At 34.8% G+C, this 25,702-nt stretch overlaps 1 protein-coding gene across 7 annotated transcripts in view; it reads right to left on the minus strand.

Annotated features, from left to right (window-relative positions):
- Positions 1-25,702, minus strand: part of VPS13B (vacuolar protein sorting 13 homolog B) — a 431,250-nt gene that overhangs the window by 310,309 nt on the left and 95,239 nt on the right. The window lies entirely within an intron of this gene.

Here is a 25,702-nt window from a genome sequence, read left to right on the forward strand (position 1 = left end):
AGAATTCCCAGCAGAAAGGTCACTTGAGCAAATTTACTATCCTCCTTGCCATTCTTCCACTTTTAACCCTTTTCTTCCAACAGAGGGTAAATATAAAAGGCAAAGTTAATTATTCCTTTTCATGGAAACAACTATCTTTCCAAATCAAAACAGAAAATTTATAACTTCAGGGATATATATTTTGCACCCATCTTGGGTCAACAGCCTACACAACACATGTACAAAGATTTAACAATGGAATTACTAATCTGGTAAACTGAAGGCAGAGTCCATATCAAAGATATAGTAACAAATGGAATATGGCAGAAACTGACTGATGGTTTGAAGGCAAAGTTTTGAAGATTTAGTGGCATATTATACCACTGATTTAAAAACTACATTCAATAGAACAATAATTGCTTTATTAAAATTACCCATAACCTTAGTAAATGTTTACAAGAAATCAATTAGCCCTACTTCAGATAAAAACTTAAAGTAAGTTTCTTGAAAAACAGCTAAAAATTACCACAATATTATAGAGCAAAATATTGTGATGCCATAAAGCAAAACTGTGCCTTTCCAGAAATGCAACTTCTCAGGACATCATTAAGAAAGTCTTATTGTGACTGTTATAAAAAAAATTTAAAAGAGGAATTAGCGGTTTTAAGTAATAATATTATGCAGTGAAGTATAAGAGAATATAAATTTAAGAGGGAAAGAGAGCAAGGAGAATGACAAGGGGATTGGTGAGGGCTGGAATGTCCTAGTAAGAGACAGAAGACATGGAAGGAGAGCCCTGAACACCCTCATAGTGGTAGGGTTCTGCAAAAGACAAAGTCCATAAAAGCCAGCAGAACACCAGGACCTAATTCCCTGAGCAGACTAAATGTAGAACTTGGCTTAGCCTTGTATGTATGGATTTGAACGTGGTCTGAGCCCTCCAAGATAAAATGTTCCAATTTAAAAAATTAAACTTAAAGATCTAAGCATGTCATGAGGCAACCTTCCCTTAGACTGCTCCCAAAGAACTGCATTCCAATACAACTAAATCAAGCCATAGACCCCCTCTTTGTCTAGAGACCTCAGGTAAGCAAAGCACTTTCAAAAAGAGCTCATTTCCAGGAAGAAAAATGAACTTATTTGAACTAATGGACAGGGAAACAGTTCTTATGATGAAGGATGTGTCTATACAGCTACATGGCAGGTATGACTATATTATTTTTGCTTACACAAGTTAAACCATATTTAGACCTTCTTCACCATCAAGTCATCTATACTTTTATTTTCTTCTAATTTCAAACTCATGTCCAAAAATTTTCTGCCTTAGCTGGCTGGCATTTTAGGTACAGTTTTACTATGCATGCCTTAATCAGATCCTGCCTAAGACTGTATCAAACCCTTTAGAACCCAAAAAACAAAAACCCAAAAATCTAAGGAAATAAAGTAATTTGTGAAATTATTTTTTTTTTTTGCTGCAGTAAGCATGCCATTAAAAAAATTAAATTAATAAAAATTAAAGTACAGAAGAGCACCAGTTGGGAAGTATTCAGGAATATTGATCAAGAGCACTACCTAGCAAGAGCACTTCATGTCTCCAAAATTTTTATGCATTTATTTTGCAAGACATTCCTGTGCAGTGTTAAGACATCAGACCAAGATAATTTAGTGAAGTAGATACACCTTGCCTACTGCAGGAAAATGACAAGCTATTACTGAAACAGCAACAACAGAAGATTCTTGCAGTTAATTCACTGGCACTACACATTAAAGAAGAGAATGATAAACAATTACTGGGAGGATACTATTGTTTTCTAAAATAAAGTTTGAGACTCAGCAGTGACAAATTTTAGAACACATCTTCACTAACTAATGTAGTGTTCTGTAAGAAACAACAGAAAGTATTTTCCCTGTTTGCAAAGCCTATCAACTGATCTATCAACTGTATCTCTGTGCAGAGATACATTCCATTTACACAAATGGATACAAATGCAAAAGTGGTAAAAATTACTTTGTATTACAGAGAAACACAGGAGAGAAGCGCAAAAGGTTCTACAATTACGGTCATTATTTTAGTTAAATTTTATCCTGGTAAACATTAGAATTGAAAAGCTGCCCTACAAATTAAAATGCTTGAGAAATGCATGTTGACTGTATCACCAAAACATTTTAAAAACCTAATAACTGATAAAGACCTTCCTATACTGAGAACTATACTACTGTTGTCCAAACAGCTGAAGCAACATTACCCAACTGTAACCAATTCCAGACCCCTCTGGGCATCTCACAGACCATGCTTGCTTTTCTCTCCATTCCTACCTTCCCTTTTTTCCCCCCATTTTTTCTTAAAATACAAGCAATTTTATAGGGTGACTGTAATATGATACTATGATCATTGCTGATTGCAGTTAGAAACAGACCCTTCTAATCCAGCTGCTCTCCACTTCAACAAATGCCATTTAAAAGCTACTTCATAAAAACATTATTGCTTCATACTTAAAAGACATTAAGTCAAGATTTTGGAAATTCCATTCACTTGATTGTATCAGCAAGTGTACTATATGCTAGATTTATCATTAAAGCAAAATCCATGAGAACTGTTTTCCAGACTTGAGTTAATGTTCTTCTGACACATTTGGCCAATGAAAGGGATGAAAACCAGTAGTGCTTTGAAGCAATAGCCAGTAAATGCCGCTGTGGTTTACCAAGGGTAGGATGCACATCATATTAGACCACAGTTAATGAAATTAAACCATTTCTTATGTTTTTTAAATGTGTCCTCCATTACTTACTTGGAAACTACACAACTGCTTCATCTTTGAGATTTTACTCTTTTTTTGGTAGTAAATTGTATCTCTTACATCTACTGTTAATTGAATCAGTAAGCAACAACCGCTGTTCTGTATTTTATAATACTATTTAAGGCAAAATAACTTGATAAATAAACTACATATTCTTTTTTTTTCCATATTAAAATGAAGTTCTAACTTCACGTTCCTTACTCAAAGATCCAGGGAAAAGATTTCTGTAAGGAAAAGATGATAAAGTATTTGCATACCACCTACTTGTAGCAGATGTACATTGATAAATAATTTCCTTTCATAATATGCCCTTACCTAAAATGTGGATTTTTATTTAATGCTTTCTTGAAAGAAAAAAAATTCTCCTGGCAAATATTTTGGTAAAATACATTTCTAAAGCTGTAAGGCCAGTCAAGTACAATTTTTTCAACAAACAAATGAAGAGGTTTATTTACCAAAATAAAACACTGTTTGTCTTCTATTATTCTGAAGTCTCAAAGGACCAAACAGATAATTAATCTTAAAAACCCATTTACTTCTCTAACACTGCTAACTATTTACATATTAACTATAAATCTATGGTTAAAGTCTAGCTAAATTAAATCCTTAAAGACAAATACTTTTCTCCATTATATAGCAACACATTTCATATTCTCTTATTTGCATCAATAAAATAATGAAAACTGGTATTTTTCCCTTGGACTTTAAGACAGAGAACTCACAAGAGAAAATTAATTTCTTCCTAGCAATCCAACCAGCTGCTGTCTTAAGTGAAGAACTCAATTCTCCTAAGCCCTTCAAATGCAGCTCTTTACCCACTGCACTTAAGCAAGTTAATTTATGACTGAGAAATCCTAACTAATAAACTTTTCCAATCAGCACAATTAGTTAACAGTAAACTGAGGGATGGTCAATAGTCCAGGTCATTTTTACATTGCCCCATCATAAGGAGCCAATACTATCCTTCCAGAGGGACTATTATGACACAATTTTACTAGTTACAGTCATCTGCAGAGTGAGAAGATCTATATGTGAGAGATTACTAATTAAATAGCATCAAAACCAATCTGTAAGAGAAAAGACAAACGGCAACAGCCTTTCTACTAGTCCAAATCATTAGAACTACTGTCTTCTGTTTGCTACTTAGAGACACTTTACTACATATTTGGAAAAGCCCTATTATAAAAATCAGAACTCTTATACTGGGAGGTGGGGTGGTGGATTGAGGAAATAAAGATAAGGGGTCTTCCATTCATGGAACTTTCTTTCAGACAAATCACTTTTCCCACACAAAACCATTTAAAAGTCAACAATGAAACTCTCAATTCAACTTCCAATACTGAAAATATAATTTCTTTGTCTATTAAAAAAAGAAGTATCCTAAAGATAAATCAAATGGGATTATTGTGCTTAACAAAGAACTGCCCTTATTAGCAGAAGCATTGAATAACATTGGCCTTCAACACAAGTTACACTGCACACCCAAGTGGCAGTGAAGTTCAGATCACATACCCTCATTTGCATAATCATTTTCACATGCCTAGAATGCATTAAATACAATACCATCTTAAAAATTAAAAGCAGACATTCCTTTGGAAATTAATTCAGTATTTAGCACATCACAGACAGAAAATATTTCGTCCTTTTACAATGCAGAAAAACTGGAACATAATAAATACTACAAGGATGTTTGTTATTTCATTTGCCTTAATTTTGTCCTGTAGGCACAAGCATACCCTATTACAATTGTGGAAAGATTACATTCATGTCTAGAACACTGTATTCTAACATGGAATCTTCTTCACCAAGCATTTTCACAGACCTCACATTAACTATTCCTGCTCAATACTCTGCAGCCACTTCCCAGGAAGAAGCACACACCACATAATATTTCCCCTTATGAGATTCTTTCCTCACAAACAAGAACATAAGCCTACATTTAATTGATATACATATCTTCAATTCATGTATGCTAGCATTGCAGAGGTTAGAGCTAGGAGGTCCATGCAAGAGCACTAATTGACTTTTGGAGAGGATAAAATCCTTCCTTAGTCTGCACCTGGGTTATCCACATTCAAGTTAATTCTGCTCTGAGGATGATGCTTATAGAACAAAACTAAAATTACTACATCTGTAACAGGGGTATTCTTGCTCATTTGTAATTATTACTTCCTGAGACAAGCCTGTGGCTCTCAGGATGGCAAATTGAGCTCCACTAATAAACCCTTCACTGTGAAGAACTCTATTATTTCTTCTCAGTTAACAGGATTTCTTGAGAAGCCACCAAAGAATTGAAGATACGTCTAGCTAAGCGACATTCCGCCCAACAATCAAACAAGTCACCTTGAATTAAGCTTTAACTTACATCTTCTTTCAGGACTTTCCATTATGCTACTACAGCACACAAGAATGGGAATTACCTTTGCAGCACTAAGAAGCCCCTACTCTGCAAATGAATAATGAACCACAGTAATGAACCTTCAAATGACATGCATACAAGCAAGGCAGCAAGGGAAAAATCCTCTAAGTTCAATTACATAGTGGAATAAATAAAAAATTCTAATGCGTAGCTTCTTCATTTACATCACATTGCATTAGCTACCACTTGGAGTGAATACATGACACTTTATAGTGTAGATCCCAGGACTTCAAACAATGTCAATAAATACAGCAAATAAATTTTTTCAACACACCAACCAGAATGGATAATTAATAATCAGACATATGGTTCAAATTCATTCCTAGAGGAAATAGTAACTAATAAACTTTTCACAGAGTACACAGAAGCGATGTGTAGATCAGCTAGATGAAATGGCAAGTGATGTTGAACACTAACTTCCAGTAGGCTTCATTCTGTCACAGGAAACTAACTACACATCTGCCATTACATTCACAGGTGGAAAGATTTGGAAAATCTTGCCAGTGCAAAATAATGCATTGCAACAGGAGAAAATACATAAAGGACACAAAATATTTACAACAGGACATCAAGGAAAGAGAAGTTAACATGATTTTGGAAAGACAATTTATCCCAGACAGTGATTCAAATAAAAAGAAATTTAAATGTTTCTAACAAAGTAAAGCTACTCTAAGAGTACACATACTACCCTAGCATTTCTTTAAAAGGTATTTGAATCTTTATATGACCATAATGATATGGACACACGTAAATGCAATGCATAAAAAAAAGACAAGACATAGATTTAAAATAAAAAATTCCTTATTAAAAAAAAAAAATTTGTTAAGCACATCATCAAGGTAGGGTAAGGCCAAATAAAGATTAGGAATAATCTTGCTGATGACCAAATTTTGTTTCTCCAGAAGATAGTTGTTAATGTTAAAAATGGAGGCTGCTAGCAATTTTAGAAACCTACTAATTTAGAATTACTCTAACTTTCATAGAGATAATGTTTTCAGTTTTCTTTGGATTTTTTAGATGAGCACCACAGTTTTACAAGTCATTAAATTGTTTTCCAGATGCACATAAGCTAACATTTCTGTTACAATTCCTAAAGATTTGCAGAAGTCTACAACATTTCTGCTGCAATGCATAAACTGAGAAATAAAAAAGCAAACAAAAAGAAAGTAATGATAAGGATCTTAGAACACCACCTAAACAATTTCAGCAGCATTGCTGATCAGTTACCTTCCTCACAAATATTTGCATATTCAAGAGAAATAGAAAGAAACAAAGATGAAAACAAAAATATTTTAATTGTACCCAGTGATGACAAAACACATAGATCATTTGCATATTCAAACAACTGAAATGTCAATATTTCTTAGGAAATAAAAATCCCAGAGCAAATGAAAGTGGAAATGAAACCGAGGGAAAGAGGTGTTTGCCTCTACACACTGTGCTGCCTGCAGCAGCATATTACAGAGAGGTTCCTGGAGTTTGGCTGAGCTTCAGCAGCAGCAGCTTTACGCAGTAAGGATTGGGTCATCAGGGGCATAGCTGGGCAATTAAGAGATGAGGTAATGTATTTATTTATTTTAAGTAAGAAACTGCACAAAATACAGCCATACAGCCTGATGGACAGAAGATTTTTGTACAATGAAATCAATTAATTAGATGGAAATAAATGCCTGAGAGACTTGAAGGAGATGCATCTTGCCTATTTGCACAAACACAGAGGAAAGCAAACTAAGCCCCCCATCATCCCCCAAAAAGGAAATACAATAAAGTCATATTTCTTCCAGTCATACCATAGAAGAAAGACTGTTCTTGTTAACTGAAAATCATCTTGTTAACCAAACTGCCAGGCATGGCAGTAATTATTACTGAAAATATTTAAACTGGTTTTATACTGGGGATAAGATTAATGCTTAGAATAGTTTTGGATATGAATAGCAGTTTTCTTTGCATTGCATACCCCTATAGCTGTACATAGGCTTGCTTCACAACTCCTCACAACTGCAGGATCCCTTTGCAAACACCATCTCCATATGAACCTTCCTAAAATCAATTTTTTTTCTCCACTCCCATTTCCAATTTCTCCTCTTACATCTACAAAGTAGATTACAACCTTTCAGTGTTGATATTTCCCCATCTAAGGTAAAAAAAAAAAAACAACAGATGAAATTTTTACAACTGTATATGTGCAGAAATTTCACCATACAAGAGTGACTAAGTAGTGACATCTTCTGAAATTATTATCAAATAGTAGCAGTATAGGAAACTGCATTAGAAAAAGTTCCTCTTTCAAATTTGAGACACTAAATCCCACCTACACACTGACTGCAGATCTCTGCTTTGGGAATTTTCAATTTAGGGATGTTAATAAGAAAAAATTCAGCTGTTTTACCTCTCAGAGTAAAACACAAAGTATTTTTGGCACAATGCTTCATTACAGCACAGCAGAATGTAAAATTTCATCAACCTTGACCTTTGCATTGAAACAATATGGATTTCAGCATTAATAGACGAAGCACAAATAATCCTGTGCCATTTACCTAAGTCCAGTGAAAACAGTAAGAAGCTAGTATTAATAATTATAGTAAAAACATGAAGAATGTAAATGATCTTAACCTGCAAAACTGTACATCTTTCAGAAAGTAAAATAACCTGATGCATTAAAAGATGAGCTTGAGACTGCTGCAGAGAGTGATACCAAGACCAGCTTATAAATTCATTCACCTTTGAGGCATTCTGCACTGGGGCAATGCCATCATCCCCTCTGCCTTCAGTTGCCTCTCATGCTCATGTGGGCACATTATAAGCCAGAAAAGCAGCTAAAATGATTGAAAAATAACACTCAGAAGGAACAACTTCCAGCTGGACCTACAAGCTGAACAAACTGCTCACATATCTGCTTGATTATACATGTGGGAAAGCTGCTGTCAGGAGTGCAGTGTATATACACAATAGTATGGTCCTACATCCTAAAAATAAAAGGAAATCACATACTTTATAAGACAGGAAAGATGAGGTTTTTAAAACTCCCCAACCTTATAAACATGCCTACAGATGAAAATCTGGCACCAAAACACTTCAAGACAGTGTACAAGAATAAAAGGTGCCAGACGTTTCTAAAAGACTATCTATGACTTTGTAAGACCTAGATCTAAGTGTTACATGTTTGTTTCTTGAACCCTAATGCCTTCCATCAAGGGTATAGTCAGACTGAAAAAATAGTAAAAAAAAAAATTCTGGCTCGGAATCACTGTAATCATGGGTCTGAGGGGGCACAAAGCAAAACTCTTGATCCATTATAGATGAGACATCTATAATTGCAAGGAAACACACACCATTACTGTTTAATATATCTAATATCCTTATTTTCTAAGGGAAATATTATCTGTTTTGACCTACTCTCTAGGAACCTCAAGCACCAGGGCCATGTTCTGGTAAATTAGTAATCCTGAAGAGCAGCTATGAATGCCATCACTACATTAATTTAATACATTTCAGTGTTAAAACCCACTATGGATTTGACATCATAGGAGGAAAAATATAACTTCATACTATATTAGAAGCTATAGATATTGCTAAAGGATGTTTCAAATTTAAAACACAGTCTAATTAGGGAAATCATATGGCGAATATGTGGGCAGAACTGAAAAACTAAGGATTTGCCATTTCCACCTCACATCCCTGTAAGTAAATAGAGTAGAAAAATTTACCAATTAGGGTTTAGAAATTTCATATTTTATTTTTTCCCATAAAATGACAAAATCAGTAACACATATTTCCTCCACAGGGTTCTGTTAAGTAATTACAGACCACAGAAGCTCAGATGCTTTGAAAGCTCAATTCCCCTATTAAGATAGCACGACATAGAAAACCTTTGCTAAGCTGTGGGCTGCTATGGTTCCCACACATTTTCAGCACCCATACTTTTGAGTAGTGAGATCCTCTTTTATAAATTTGGTGTACATTACTTGTTCAAATTTAAATAATTGTGGATTTTATAATAGTGGATCCCAATAACCATTTAATTAAAATCCTACTGTGCAACAGCCCTATTATTATTGTTTTATATTCTTCCTAAATAAAGTGTTTTGCAATAGATAATGGTGAGGTTTTTTCCAACACTTCTGAGAAAAGGATTATTTCACCTTTGAAATTATGAAAAGCTCTAGAATAACAGAAAAGTATATTAAGTGGGTTTTTAAATAAAATATTAATACTACTATATAAATGTCATTAAACTGAACTGATGCACAGGCAGTCTTGATTCAGGTAAATGACACATTAGCATGAATGATCATAAAAAATGCGTAAGGAGTAAGAAGCCTCCTTAATGAAAAAACATAGAAATGTTTCCATATGTTTTATGAAGTATTCTTTACCCTTTAAATGAGCACATTCAGATTTAGTTGCTGGCTTTGTTTCAGAGAAACCCCATCTGTACACTACATCGCTTACAGGCACATCTCAGTCATGCAATAGCTATGTCGCAGCTCATATATCAAATAAAAATCACATTCAAGGCCACACAACCTTATATACTCAAAGTCTTCCATTCTATTTTAAGTAATCCTAAGAGAGCTCTTATTGCACCTCACTGCTGATGTCACATGACTTTTGTTGGGAAACAGAATCCTACAACTGAAATATCAAAATTTCCTAACACAGATGAGAATGATATAAATGAGAACTCTATTGCACCTATGTATTGTAGAAGCCTTTTTTTTTTTAAACAAAGAAACAGGTGGAGAACTAAAAACTTAAGAGGAGAAGCACTGCACAAAATTATGTGGTACTGGGAAAAGCAGGATAAAACACACAGAACTCACAGTAGGCTTAAGGAATTCCTCTAACACAGATTCCAAGGCTAATAAAGCTGATGGTCCACATTAAGGACAGAAAGCAAAGAAGTTACCTAACCTTCCTGACATCAAAGGTTGCAGTGACAGAAAATCACATTTCAAATAGCTGAACAGTCAAGAGGCTTCTATCCACATTACATGGAAGGCCATAAACCACCAACTTTTGTAGCAAGGAAATAGTATGAGCAGCTATGTTAGAAATAATGAAATCATACAAATCCAAGCCATCTCCTCCACAGAACACCTTGACTAAGCAGAATGCTGCTGAAACAGTTCTATATTTAGGGGGGTTTCCCCTTATTATAAGGAAGATTCCCTTGCCAGAGAGAATTTGTGAAAAACAAAAAAATATCAGAGGTAGTCAGCTAAGTATAAATGCCTTACAATGAAAACCACTTATCACAGAAAGACAGGTTTGTTCTTGCCAATGTCTAAAATGTATCTCTGAATTACCAGCAATATATATAAAGATGATTATTCAATAGCTGCTGCTTGGTAAGTTCCTGAGAAGGTTATGTTTCCACCAGCCCATTAAATAAGTGAGTCGCTATAAAATAATGTTTGATGTTTTGGTTTTTGGGGTTTTTTTTTGTTTGCTTTAAAGATTATACTGATGAATGCCATGACAATCATCAGAAAATTATATTATCCTTCTTTGACTTCAAATCAGTTTCATAGTGTTTAGACTTCCAAGATTTAATATCTTGCATTTAAAAGAGCTACTAAAGAAAAAAAAAACAAAACATACCAACAGCAAAATATACTTTAGCTAGCACCTATAAAAGGGTCAACTGCAATAAAGAGACACAGCCTGAACAAGAGGATAGCTCAGAAAGAAGCTGGCCTCAATTAGAAAACTGGGAGAACCAACATTTTAAACAGAAAATTTGTGAACCATCAAGTAACACAAAATGAGTATGAAAAGAAGGAAGCCTTGTGATCATTCAGCCTTGATTCTTTTAAAATACAGGCCACAGGATTTTTCCTCCTGTACTTACACCAGCATGAATCTATCAAAAAATCCCTGCAGTCTCACGAAGTTGTTACAATCATGAACTATTGTCAACATAAAAAGTACCTTCTTAACTGGAATTTGTTTGGAATAATGGAACTTCTTGTACCTCATTATGCTACACAGAAAAGTTACAATTTTGAATAGATAATAGAGTTGACTGAAATATAAATAGATTCGCCTCTTACAAAGAAATTTCTTAAGGTTTGCATGCAATTTCTGTTATGAGTCCCATCTCTCACTCCAAAGCCCACATTAAGCCTTAAGATAATCAGTGGCCTTTCAAAAGAATGACTTGAGCAGCATTTGGAAGTGAAGTTGATCTTTGAGACTACTGGGAGGACAAGACAACACAGAGCGTTCATCTGATGTAAAACCACCATGGAGTCATTTCTCATCTTGATGTTCTTTTTGTTTATATGTTTAAAATTGGGAAAAGCTAAGAAAAAATGGCAACAAACAAAATACATTCAACATTTGAATATAAAGACTTGGCTGAGAGGTTATATTTGCATTTAACATAGCTGAAAAAAAAGTGAGTAGCAGATATTATGGCTTACAAAAAGAGGAAAGCATCCTGACACTATGGCCAGCAGGTTCCTGAGCTCCACCTGGTAAGCAGTATCCAAACAGGGAAGCACCCATAGGAGTCCTTCAGCTCTGAACTGCAATTTCAAGTGCAACTGCATTAAGTACCTTTCTAACTGCTAAAACAAGAAAGCTCTGTACTACTTCAATGAAACAGAGCATGACCATCAGGTATAGAAGAAAACTGAAGTGGATTTTACAGAAATGAAGGGCGTATCTTTTCCCTTTACATTATGAGAAGACTTACCTGACTACAACTTATTATTAATGAAAACAGTTTCAAAACAGCAGCAAAGCAAAGTCAGATTTGGTTTCAAAATTTACACTGTGGTTCACAGCCATTTGACATAGACTGGCACATTAAGCTTCAAGTTTCTCCATTCTTTGCAATAGAAACTTCTAAAGTACTGTAAATGCATAGGAAATAAACATATTATATGAATTTATTCAATTATATTCAACATGTGCAATTATATAAAAAAGGCAGAGTAAAACTTGTCTTTCAAACTGCAAAGGAGATTAAAGAATGTGACACGTAAACATAGAGACGTTTTTATTCTACGAACAGATAAATCTTATCGCATTACAGCAAACAAGAATTTCAAAGGAAGAATTGAAGAAAATCTAACAATACTCATCTAACTAACCTGAAGATACTCATGGCATTTTGAAAGCCTAAGAGCAAAGTCACCTGGTACAACAAAAGTCTCATGTTCACCCTGGAAGGATATGTACAGTTCAATGCGTTCCAGAAAAGATTGGACAGTATTAGAAAAACCAAAATGAAAACATTCATAACTCAGACCAGCTTCAGAAAGTAAAATGGAGGGCAATGCACAAATTCAGTTCTCTAGAAAATCATCCATTTTATTTGCATATATGCTTCAAGGTATTCTGTTAAAAGTCTGCAACTTCTTTTGCTGCAGCACAATTTTCTCATCAAGTGCTACCATAGCAAATGCAGTATTTGACTGAATGCCTGATAGACTGAATACTTAATAGACAAATATTGAAAAAATGTGTTTTCAGTGAATGCTCTGCACCATATTTCTTTATTTCATTTCATAAAAATACGTGTGGACTTTTTAGTGCTTACTGCAATGCTGTAAAAATCACCATCTCTTTTCTGTTGATCATTTTCCCATTCAGTTTTTAAGTTAGAACAGCTTTCTACTGACATTGGTAGAAAGATACTTGCCTAAAGGCTTACATTCGAACTCAGCAAATCACTCAAATGAAGGCAGCAAAGGAAGTGGGAGGGCATGAGATGCGAAGACTGAGGTCACAACAATAGTTTGGTTCAGTACTGCTCTCTTTTTCAGATAGTGTTTTCCTTGCATTTAGGAAATATTCTGTACCTGTGAAGAGAATTTTTCAAGACTTTGTGCAAAATTTACAGAAAGCAAATTTTATGAATTGAAGAAGTAGTTGATATTATTGCTGAATATGGTAGAGGTACTATCTTGGTGATAAGCTCAAAATCTGCTGGCAAGCTGTGTTTCATTGATAACACATGGGATACTGCAGCATACGAAGAGACAGCAGCATAAAAGCGATCCCACTGGGAAAGTAGCCTGGACACGAAGTACACATCAAAGCAAGTTTTATAAAAAGCTCTCTTGAAAGACAGAAGATCAAGTGCTTAGCACTTTGGTGATCACAACCACCTCATCTAAGCCCGGTGAACGGAATACAGAGTTAACTGATGAAACCAGGAGCTATGAGAGCAATAGCAAGACACAACCATACGAGCTTTCAACAGAACTGCAAATGCTGTTACATCAGTGCCTCAAAGCTTTGCTCTAAAGCTTATGCTCAGTCTAAAATGAGTAGACATAAATATCAATGGATTCCTAATGTCTCTGAAGTGATCTGGCTTGTTGGCACAAACAGTATATTTTTAGATACAATTTCATAAGATCGTGCCCAGAATAGTGCAGTTCACCTCTCTGAACTGTATGTTATCTTTGTTGAAACACAATTCCACAGCATTTGAAAAGTTCTTGAATACACACAAGAACTACATTTTTTAAAAGTCAAGAGTGACTCTAAAAGAATCTGCAAAAAGATTAGGTATAACAGATACCTAACAGGTGTTTTACACTCTATACACTACAATTCTAAACCTGCCAGTCAGACATTTACTGACAGAGCATAGCAAGCACAGTCATAACTACTTAGAACTGCAATATTCATTGTCAAGCACTCATAAAAAACTGCATTTAAATCCTGGGAAGCATGAACAACAGTATGACTAGTTTAGAAAATAAATGCATCAATAAAATAAATCATCCTCCCTCTTCCCATTTCCTTCGCTTGTAACAGACCATACCAGAAGACACTGCTTTGCTTTTGTACATTTTTGATGCAAAGGAAGTACCCTTCTGTAAAGCAAGGCTGCCACTCCTCTCTGTTCTACAGGGTAAAAATGGACTCACATCTGATCACAAATCACAAGAGACTCTTGTGATATCCAAAGTTTCTCTGACAAAACCCCTATTTTATTCTCTAATTCTAGTCATCCTCTGGAGGTGCAGAAGTTTGAAAATTTCCCTTTTATCAAGCAAACAATTAAACCAAGTACTTATTTCACTTCTTTTGCTGAACTCACTGTAGATGGATGACTGATTTATTTTTCACAAATCTGAAGGTATTGAAAAGAGCAATTCTGCATCTCAAAATTCAATTGAGGTCTGAGTTTCTGAGATGACACAATCATTTAAGGAGAGGAACAGAATTTAGTATAGTCCATCAAAAGCCAAAATATCAGAAAACACAAAATAGGAAAGCTGAATGGACCCATCTATCAAACAACAGACACAACCACATCTGGAGGATGTATTTTTTGCTATCCAAACCGAAACCAAAAGACACCAGATAACTTCTGAGTAAAAGGTACTGAGTTCACACTAAATAGGCTGAGACTGAGGCAGCAAAAAATGGATTTTTCCTTAAATATTTTCTTTGAAAAGACAGAAAAAAATTGAGGAAAATATTCTTGGAGATAGATGAAAATGAAAATCTTACGGACTCCTTGACTTTCTAAAACAGTAAGGAAAGCTATCAGTCAGTTTGAAAACTCTTCTTGATCTTCTTGGCTCGTAGTAAAGCAAGTGATTAATTTATCAGTATTTTTAATAATGTTTATTTTGAGAACTTCCTCCAATAATTCCAAGTACTAAAATAGCTGGTATTTGGCTGCATTGCAAAGCTGAGTGTACATATAGGAGAATGAAAATTATAACTAATGCAAGAATAAAGCAGATAACATAAGAGAAGTGCTATATCCAGCTGTGGTATGTCACACAAGCCAGGTAAAACCCAAGCAATCATGTGAAAGGAACTCCAAGTCTCATCAGAGGTGTAAAGATGGCTGACTTCTATAACACTGGAATTCTTGCATTTCGCTCTGAATCATCCAGTATTCACTTAGCTCAGGAAACAGAAAGAGTCTACAATATAATTCCAGTATTGGGACAATTCATTTGAAGAAGTAAATGCAGCTTCTCAACAGGATCACACCCCTTGGAGCAATTAAGCTTTTCTTCTTCCAACAGCAGATTGAGAAAAAAAAGTCCATGACTTCAAATTGGAAAATCTGAATAATTACTGGAATAGTAATATGAACACCCTTTCCAGAAGTGAAGATTTGAAACATTTCTATAACACCACCTGAGACTTGCATTTCTTCTTAATTTCTGTATTTTCTAGTCAGTCCCCTGCCTGCAGTAACTGATGAGGGGAAGGGAAAATGCTTACCATAAACACCAATTCAGAGAAAGCATCTTTAATGAGATAAACATTTGAAACTACCATGCAAGAGACAATTCTACCTATCCATACCTAACTGTTCAGGTCCCCCGTTGTGTATTAAAGAAGAAAAAAAGAGGCAAATCAGGAGAATGCATGAAGACTAGAACCAAGAATAAAGGGTTCAATAAAGAATAAACTTGTTCAATAAAGGGTTGACTATCACAGAATTTGACAAAAATACAGTAAAAGTAGGAAAAGAGCATGAGCAAGATGCAACAATAAAGCCACAGCATCAAAATGGGAGAAATCCACATAAGACACTGTAATATCTGGATTTATTCAGCATGCTACACTCAAAACAAAGAGAGAAAGAAAAAAAAAAGCAAGACACATTTGGTTTGATCTTGGTATAGTCATAAAAGAAAGAAACTAAGCTCAGACTAGGGATTTTGCTTACTTAGATGATGTCTAACTAAAACAAAGGTGTTTCTGGAAATAGTTCTGATTATTTTCCTTGAACAGCCAGCAGCCCTGTTACAAAGTATGTAATGCAGAATATTAAGCAGGTATAAGAGCTCTTATTTCACATAAGACAAAGATCCCAGAATCCTGGAGCTGTGGTTATACAGAGACCTCTGACATCTCCTTAGAATCCAAGATTTTGATTAGTGTTTCACTTAGTATGATACATACCTTTATAATACTACACAGTAAGGAATACTTGCCTACAGCAGCACAACACTTCAAAGCAAAACCAAAGCAGCTACATCTGTGCCATTGTAAATATTCCTATTATGCTTCACTCAAACAGAAGGGACGTTCACTGGATACCATAAAATAACTCTGCAACAGAACACATCCCTTTCTATATTAGCTCCTTAATATTACCTTCCAATAGCAAAATCAGACCTGTAAAATGTTAATTTAAGAGTCTTCCTGCTTACTATAGCTTCCTGAGAACCTAATGTTTCACTGGCTTTGTCTCCCTTATCATTACTACCTTTTTATGTCATTGTGTATTTCCACTTTTTGTAGCATATTCCTCCAAAAGAACTGCCTGCCTTTAGAGACATAACACTAAGTGAAAAATTATTGGGCAAAAGAGCTCCTATAATTGAAGCTCAGTATTTTCCAGTAAAAATACACTTTCTGTCCTTACCATTACCATGTTACATATAACTTGTACTCATTATATTCTATGACTATGAGGCAAACTAGACACGTAGGAAAAACATTATTCTTGACTGCAAGAAATACAATAATTACTCCTCATACAGTCTGCATTGTTAACAGCTTAACAACTCTCCCACATGATATATTCCGGGAGAAAAAAGTATTTTTCTTGAATATCCATGCAATTAAAAAATGGGATTTGGATCTGTAATCACTAGGTTTAAATTAATTACAAGGTATGTATCCTTTTTTTAAAGTCTGATTTAATATAATATGAAATCACATGGGACATCAGACTAAAAATTGCTATTGCAGTACATAATGATCTGGTATCTCTATGGCAAGAATACCATTGGTATTTATCATCTTACCTTGCCACAAGAACTGAAGCACTCTCACAAATGGAAAGTTGTTTTCCATACCATTCACTAGAGTTTATTCCACAGAAGTAGCTTTAGAGAACATTAGTATTTTTTAACTTTTAGTATTGCAGAAACTAATAGGTTTTAAGCAGCAGTCCAATACTTGGGATCTGTCCCATGATTTGAACTCAGTACAACTTTTATTTGATCAAGACTATACATATTACATAAACTTACTACTCAAGGTCAGCAGTCAATATTACGTATTTGCAAACAGAAAATATGCTTCTTCCATGTTTAATAGTTGCTTCTTACTATAGCAACTATACTATCTACTAGTATAGTTATGTAAAAACCTATCTACTTTTGATTATGCCTTGGGGTTTTTTTTCCTAAAAACTACTACTACAATAAACACATTTTTACTACAATAAGTTCCTCACAGGAATATTTCAATTTTAACTTTACTATTTTCTCATTTCATTCACATTCCTTAATAATCTACTCCATTTAAAAATGTCTTGATATTTCTTGCCTCATCAAGATGAAAACCTCTAATTAGTCTGTTCATTTCCAAACTGAAATGTCTCATTCTGAATAAAAAGGGGGAAGATATACACCATAAGGCATTCCAAATTATTTTAAAGTGATTCAAGTTGTTTCAATAAATAAAAAGAAATAAGTAAATATAATAAAAATTACCAATGACACCATAAACAGAAAACATTATAACATAATGGCCATAGACCACAATAATTTCTTTGTGCTGCAGCACCTGCATGCATTTTCATCTCCTCTCAGAATTTCTCACTACATAAACTAGTATCCCACAAAATAGGATTCATTAATGGGAAGGGCAAAAGGAGAGATATTGACTTTGGGAATTTCCACAAATGTCAAATGAGCAGAGTGATAGTCTAAGCTGGAATTAATTCATGTCATACATCAGTATATTTACTAATCAGAAAATAGCATGATTTATTTTGTATGTACTGATGCATTTAAACTCAGGTTAAATCTAGTTGGCATGAGAATTTGAACAGGAATGAGATTTCAGAGTCACCATCACGGAGTGCTAAGGCTAGTCAGGATTTCTAAGTTGTAGTTTTGTTTTAATGTTTAATAAGGTCAAAAACAGCAGCAACATACTTGACGTATCAGCAGCCTTCCTGTATGTATAAGAAAGTTGTGATGAAGGTTCTAAACAGAGGTGAACAGTAGTAGGATGAAAGACATATACTGAAATATGAAAGGTTCTGCCTAGAATGGTAGAAAAGCTTTCTCTCCATGAGAACAGTCAAGCAGTGGCACAGGCTGCACAGAAAGACAGGGTATTCTTACCCTTGGTGATTTTCAAGGTCTGACTGGGTACAGCCCTAAAGAACTTGGTCTGATCTTATAACTGACTGATTTTAGCAAAGACTGAATGGCAGAGACTTCCTATAGACCCTTTCAACATGAATTTTCTGACAACCTTTTTTTTTTTTTTTTTTTTGCCAGGTACAAAGAAATAGCTTTCTTCTGCTCTTCTGAAGAGCAGTGATCAGGAAATGGCAGTGACTGGCATCAATACTTCTACTGCAACCCCTCTGCACGAAGTTTTTTCTTAAAAAACACAGATGTCAAGAAAACACTATGGCTACTTCATTCATGGTTTATTTTTATATCAGCAACCATTGATGGTTTCCAGGTTCACTCTAAATTTGACAGGTTCTCTGGACTTTTGCACAAAAAAAAGCACCTTTTCTTTTGTTATCTCTGAAGTTTTCTTTTGGGTGTGCTTCTCAGACAATTCCCAGTTGCCATTATTCAGCAGACTCAAGTTCTTCCTAGCCTTCTTGTTATAATTTCAGTAATTTAGGCTCAACATGCTCTACTGTTCTTAGAAGCCACCATCTCAACCTCCCTGTAGAGTTTTTCACCTGATGCAGCTAGAACAAGGCCAAGAGGCAGCCTACCTCTCTGCTAACCAAGCACAAGAACAAACAATAACATGAAATTAGCAGCTGACCAAACAAAACAGGTGCTCTCAGTCACTGCTATTTGTGCAAATAAACTACTGACTCTGGAGTAAGGGTACTATTTATAGCTCTAAGCTTAGGTGTCTTGGTTTTTTGGTAGCACACCAACATACTCGAGAGTTTGCTGTTAAATTTCAACAAAGACACTGAACTGAGCTCTCCTGCAATTCTGAAACAATTCAGCTCAAGAGATTTGTATACACTTATGCACAGCTATGGATTTCATGCATGTGTGTATTCCTTTTACAACCCACTGATTTATTTATCTTTTTTCTCCTTCACTGTTGACAGTATGTATACATTCACTTTCAACACAAAAGACATCTAAAAAAGTCTCATGTGGATTTTGAAGTACATTAGATTCTTTAGCACAACATTACATATTAAAGTTAAGCTCGCACGAATGCCTTAAGTATGCCTACCACCATTCTTTCATTAGAATACTGTATGTTTCAATTTCAAAACTTAGTGGTATATATTAATTAGACCAGAAAAAAAATCAAAAGGCCATCATAATTATTGGTTTCAATGCATACTTTCCATGACAGTTCCTCATTTCAGGCCACAACAGAGCCATTGCTTCTGGCAGAGGATTTATTAGATACTCAGCAAGATAAATCTCACTGATTATGTACTGAAAGGATAAAATGTCCCACCTATCTCCTTTCAGTGCAAGTCAGTTCATGACTTAAGAATATCACTGAAAATGTTTACTACAAGAGGAAATAACATCTTATACATGACTATATTAAGCTTAAAAAAATTAAGCTAAAGAAGAAATGGTCCTTAGGTTGCTTATCCATGCTGTTTTTCCATCTGAAATTAGAGTTGATAATCTACCACAGTTTCACAGAAATGCACAACATATAAAAATAATACTATTTACACACTGCATGAAGGATGAGGACACATGTGGGTAATCACCCACATGAGACAGTAAACTGCTTATACTGTGCAAGCTTCATATAGCTGTGTCCTGCCACTCCCAAGCAATTAAGAGAATACACTCTTACATTTCTATTTTAGACAGAAATTCCAATTCATACCGCTCCAAATGAATGCAAAACTGTCCATGTTATATAGAACTGAGATTAAATGCCAGTATGTTACAAGGAAGTTAGAGCTGAACAACCTGCATTACCTCTAAACTTTGAAATGTTGGTCTTTGGCTGGCTTTTGTGTTTTGGAGTTCAGTGGCAAGGGAGCAGGCAAGAGGAAAAAAGTAGTTTTAAAAATAGGGGCATTAGAAAGGCAAGTCACTTGTTTTAGTCTTTTTCCTAAGTGGTTAAAAGAACTATGCAGCAGCTCCACAACCCTTTTTTATATGTACACCTGGGAAGAATACTGAATCCTGTTACTTTCCTCACTGTTACCCTGATGTGGTTTAGACCAGATGTTTAAATGTTACAGCATGTACATTTTCTTTTCTTCTTCCAAGGCAAAAGCAAAATAAGAGGAATATTTGACTTCACTCCACAAGAGACCTATTTAATAGTTTGGCGGTTATGTAAGTAAAGGTAGCTTGGCTAAGTCAATGTTGACGACATACAGAACGACATGATCCTAATGAGTTGGAAAATATTGGCTCTCGTGAGATTCAACCAGATGCTACTGCGCTGAGAAAGCTACTGTATTATTGAATTTCATTTTTATGAGGTAAAATTTATTATTCAACCATTAAGGTATCCCACATGAAATCTTGCATAAAATAGTTTTACAGTTACTTTCTGGAAAATAGATTTTATTTTAACTTTAAGACATCATTTACATGAGGGATTCAATGCCTATTTGATCACCTTCAGTAGAGAAATGTAAGGTCTGCAAGCAATTTTCCCAAAAATACCAGATTAATGGAACCGAACTGTCAACAAAATAATGAACTACCTGAACAGGACAAGGAAAAAGTGGTAGCAAGTTCCAGTTTTCCAGAGTAAACTAAAGCCATGTGTGACTGTGTATGTATTTTCTTGGCAAGCTGAAATGGTTAGAAACAGAGTGCTTCAGGTACTTACTAACAAATAATGGAAAAAATACACAGTAAAATTAATCTATAGGATTAATCATACTCAACCTTTGAAAGATCTTACCTAATGTCATTTTCCTAATATTTTGGTATTTTGTACACTTACTTTTATTTTTTAAATTGTATATTAATAATTGCAATAATATTAACATCTATACATGCAATAATATAGAAAACATGATGTATTTCAAATTCATATTTGCTTCCACATTTACAGTGATTGAAATGAAGAATCAGGATGTTTCACAAGCATAAGAGCTCACATTATTTAACTGACATTTAACATGCCATTGTGCTTGTATACCAAAAGGATTATAAAACTAAACCAAAACATAAATTTCCAAAAAGTTTCATGTGGATTGAAGACTGCTTTTGTGTTGTTTTTTTTCATTTTAGATGTAATGCATTAAAAAGTTAGTAATGCTTTTTCTTGACCCATGAAAAAGAGCAAAAAGCTGTTTGCAGCTGTTTTCCTTTCTGTTTGTTATGCTGCATTTTGTCATTTGTATTCCCATCTATTTTAAGTCTTCTATTCTTTTTGTTCCTGCACAACTGTTTCAGGCAGTATGCATCCATCTTGTACTTAAATGATAATGCCTACTCATTCAAGTAGTAAGTTTAACTGTTTATATTACCTCTCCTTTTTAATCTATCTTGACTTCTAAGAACCCTAAAAAGAACTTCTCCCAACTAGACATTTAAATATATGGATTATAAAAGTGTAATCGCAATGAAGGGAGTTAAATGCTTTCAGAAGTTTCATTAAATTCCATATAATTTATAATTAAAAACCTGCTTTTAAGCAGAATTAAATCATCTCAAGCTAAGACAGATATAATATTTAAACACATTTATAAAAAAATTCTAGAGTAAAAATCATGCATATTTCTTGACATACTCATTTTATCTGTCCTCCACAAGTTCTGAGCTCAGTCAATCACAGTAGTGTATGCATCTTTTACTGGAAATTTTAAGATAAGAGACCTTACTAATATGTATGACAAATACAAATTTTAATTAGTACAGGCACTTCATTTTTAAGATCTGTCAGAAACCAAACATACAAAACTTGCTTTTGAGACTTCAATTTTTTTTTTTTCCAGACAGCTTGCCTTTTGGCAAGTTAATTAAAAAATGAATTCTCAGATGATCTAATGAAGATAACAACCTAAAAACAAACTAGGGAATATTTGAATAAAGTGTTTTTCTCCTAGTAGGAAAAGGTTTCTGAAGAACAAGGGGAGGTAAGTAGATGGGGGACAGAAGAGTGTTAATCTTCAAGCAATCTTCCCTTTCTGGTACTCCATTAATCTATTACAAAAAAGAATTTGTAGAGGATAGAGCTCAGAGAGGTTGTTTTGAATCCCTAGACCAACTTCAGCCTCATTTACCTTTGAAAGGAGTTTTAGAGCAGGATAACATTTCTGCTCCAGGTGAAAATTTAGGACAGAACCCCAGATACTAGCAATAAAATCTTGTTCCTATGTTTGTGGAAGCACACAGTGCAGAGCTCCCTTTTTAAACTAGATCCATAGAAGGTCTTTCAGCCATTACCTAGCAAACATGTTCCCAAAGGGGCCTTTGTACCTTGTGAGCCTCTCCACAGCAGGTGAAAGGGCCAACAGTCATGTGCTCCTCCCTAAGGTTCCCCCTGCTCCTGCAACTCACGCATCTGTACTTGCCTTCCTATTAATTTTTGGTTTTCTTAACTTCTGCTGCTTTTCTACTTTAACTCTTTCTACCTGCTTCTTGTTTTATATTCCTCTGCCGCTCTCGTCCCTTTTTATTAGGTGATCCTGTTTCTCCTGGTTTTCTTCCTTTACATTTTTTATTTCTATTTTCCCCTATATTATCTGTTCCTCTCCTACAGAATATCTTAGCCCATATTGTAAGCCCATATTATAAGTTTCAGTGATGAAGTTCTAAAACTGGAAGAGATGGCTGTGTTGGAAAAAGCACATAACTGTGTTTTTAGCACAATGGCTGCTGAAAAAGATTGTGGCTGAGAGGTTACAAAGGTTTGTGGTATCACTTTTGAGTTCAGGTGATACTGAACTGATGTTAAGGAAGACCAACACTCCCAACAGCACCTGGCACAAAGCCCCAGCAAAGGCATAAAGAGCTCAGCAACAACTGTTTTAGTCCAATAATACTCTTCAATCACACACAAAAAGTGGCAATACAGACATAGGCAGTTGAGGAAGTTGTAAGCTATGTAAACAAATGGCAAACACATTTGAGGAGGTACCTAGAAAAGAAAAATTTCAAGTCACAGTGTATTGGTGAAACAGATTGGTAGAACAGATCTGGGCAGGTAGCTAACAACTAGACTATTTCCACAGGAGGACACATTTCATTCACAAATCACAAAACAAGCATGATGTTACACTGAGAATCAAGAATGTATAAAATCCTGTGATCTGCCTATAGCAGTCAGATTTTCTGGAAACCTCAGGATATCAGCAGACCATTACAAATAGAAGATAAAATACATAAGCCCTTTCTTTCTTTTCAGAAAAATGTCATCTAAAGGGAGGGCTTTTTAATTTACTTTTAAAAGGGAAAAAATCTGGACAGAGACAAAGCTGTTTGTCCTGCTATATTTCTAGTTAGTTCGAAAGATGGCTTTTAGAAGTTTGAAAATGTAAACACAGAAGAAAATTTGGGCCACTGTATTCATGAAACACATAGTTTACGATTCTTTGAAGCAGCAGAATGTAAGCAATTAATTTCAAGAAAAAGATTCCTTGAGATGTAGAATAAAGTGAAGGAAAGGGAATCTTTGAGTATGTTGTTGCTTTTTCCTGCAAGACCACTACAATTCAATATAAATATAATCAGAAAATGAAAAGGAAGGGCAGTAAATAGCAATTTAAAAACAAGTGTTTATACTTTCATTACTTCTAGTAAATTAATCAAAGAAATATTAATCCACAATACCATGAAGACAGAAACCTATTTTCTTAAAGTATTACTTCTGTGCATAGCCAAAAACCAGTTGTGCTCAGATGGAAAACACAATACCATGGGAAAAAGGCAGTCTTTTCCTTGAGAGTTTAGGTTACACAAGAAAAGCTCATCTGTTCACCCACAAAGATTCTCAGAGACACAGTGGCAGGAGGGGGAGCCCAAATACCTTGCCAGGCTACTGCCAGGCCAAACATATGAACCGTGTAAGGCCACTCTGTACCAGCCTAAAGGAGCACGGGGGCATGCAGTGGCAGGCAGGAACTCAAAACAAGGACTCCCAAGAAATATTCAGCAGCTTTTATATTGGAGAAACTAAGTTGAATGTAAGTAAGTGTTTAACAGATGTGCCTTGTTTACTGACAAGTTCCTTACTGACTGCATTATCCTCAGAGTTACTTCATTAAAAAAAAAAAAAAGAAGAAAGAAAAATGACCAAAGCTGAAATTTCAACTTCCCTGTGCAAATACAGTCAAGTATTTTTTAAAGGTTTACACACATACATGTTACTGTTAAAGTATGTGGAAGCTGACCCTAATTACAAGGATGACTTTCAACAAGGCATGTTATTAAATTTTACACAACAGTATTCAAACGAACGGTAGGAGGCTTACAGAATCAACCAAGCCAAAAATTCAGACAAAAGGATTGACAGCAATCATTTCATAGCCTTGAACACAAAGCTGCCTTCAGTCTAGTTAATGCAAGCACAACTACAGAAGTGTAAAATTTACCAGGTGAAGCGTTAAGCCATGAACAAGAGAAGATCAAAATAACTGCATTATATTGTTCATTTACTTTATTTGAAGTACTTAAAATGTGTGCTCCAGATTTCTATTCTGCACAGACACTGTTAGCAGAGTTGTTTCACAGTTCATTGCACTGATGGACGGAAACATGTTAAATAATAGAACAGGCTAGTTTGAAACTGTGCAAACTCTAAGAGCATTTGAAGCAATCAAGCAACTGTATTTTCAGATTTCTCCGTGGTGTGGATTGTAAACCTGCTACCTTTACAAGTACCAGAACTCAAAAATAAAATGCCACAATCTCATTCTTAAGTGACCCACACAGATTGAAGGAATAAAGACAAAAATGATTTTCATGAAAGAAGGAAAATCTAAGCACTTTAAACACTTATTCTAAGGGTTGCACAAAAGTACAACAGTTCTTTTGTAACATTAGATCAACACAGATTTAACTTCAGTAAACAGGAGGAGTGAAAAAGAAGAATGGAAAGGATCAAGAAATGCAGGGCTGAAAGACTTCCAGTGGTCTAATCCACCACTCTGCTTCAAATAATGATTTTCTGCACCTAAATCATTCTCCTAACACATTTTCCAAGACTGGCAATGCTGGATATTCCAAAATATCTGTTATTCTTTATATGGGTTTATTTACAACAAGTGAACAATAACAGCTCTAAATTATTCTAGTCTGCATATAAATAAAAAGAAAAATATCATTTTCTGGATTACTTGAAAACTCTGGTTTCCTCTGTAAACTATTCAAAATCCCTAATTTGTTCCCAAAATCTATGGGTGTTTTACAAAAGGATGACAGATAACAACACTCATTATTTATGTAATCATCACCAACACTTGCATATCTTCAGCAATTTCACAACAGTTAAGTAACATTTATTTATGAAATAATGAGAAACATCTGCAGCCCTTCTAAAGAATTCAATGTATGCCATTGATTAATAAAGCCCTTAATAATCCCATTTCACCTCTGAATGATCCTGAAGT

This window comes from Anomalospiza imberbis, chromosome 1 (genome assembly GCF_031753505.1).
Source record: "Anomalospiza imberbis isolate Cuckoo-Finch-1a 21T00152 chromosome 1, ASM3175350v1, whole genome shotgun sequence".
In the NCBI taxonomy this organism is placed as follows: Eukaryota; Metazoa; Chordata; class Aves; order Passeriformes; family Viduidae; genus Anomalospiza; species Anomalospiza imberbis.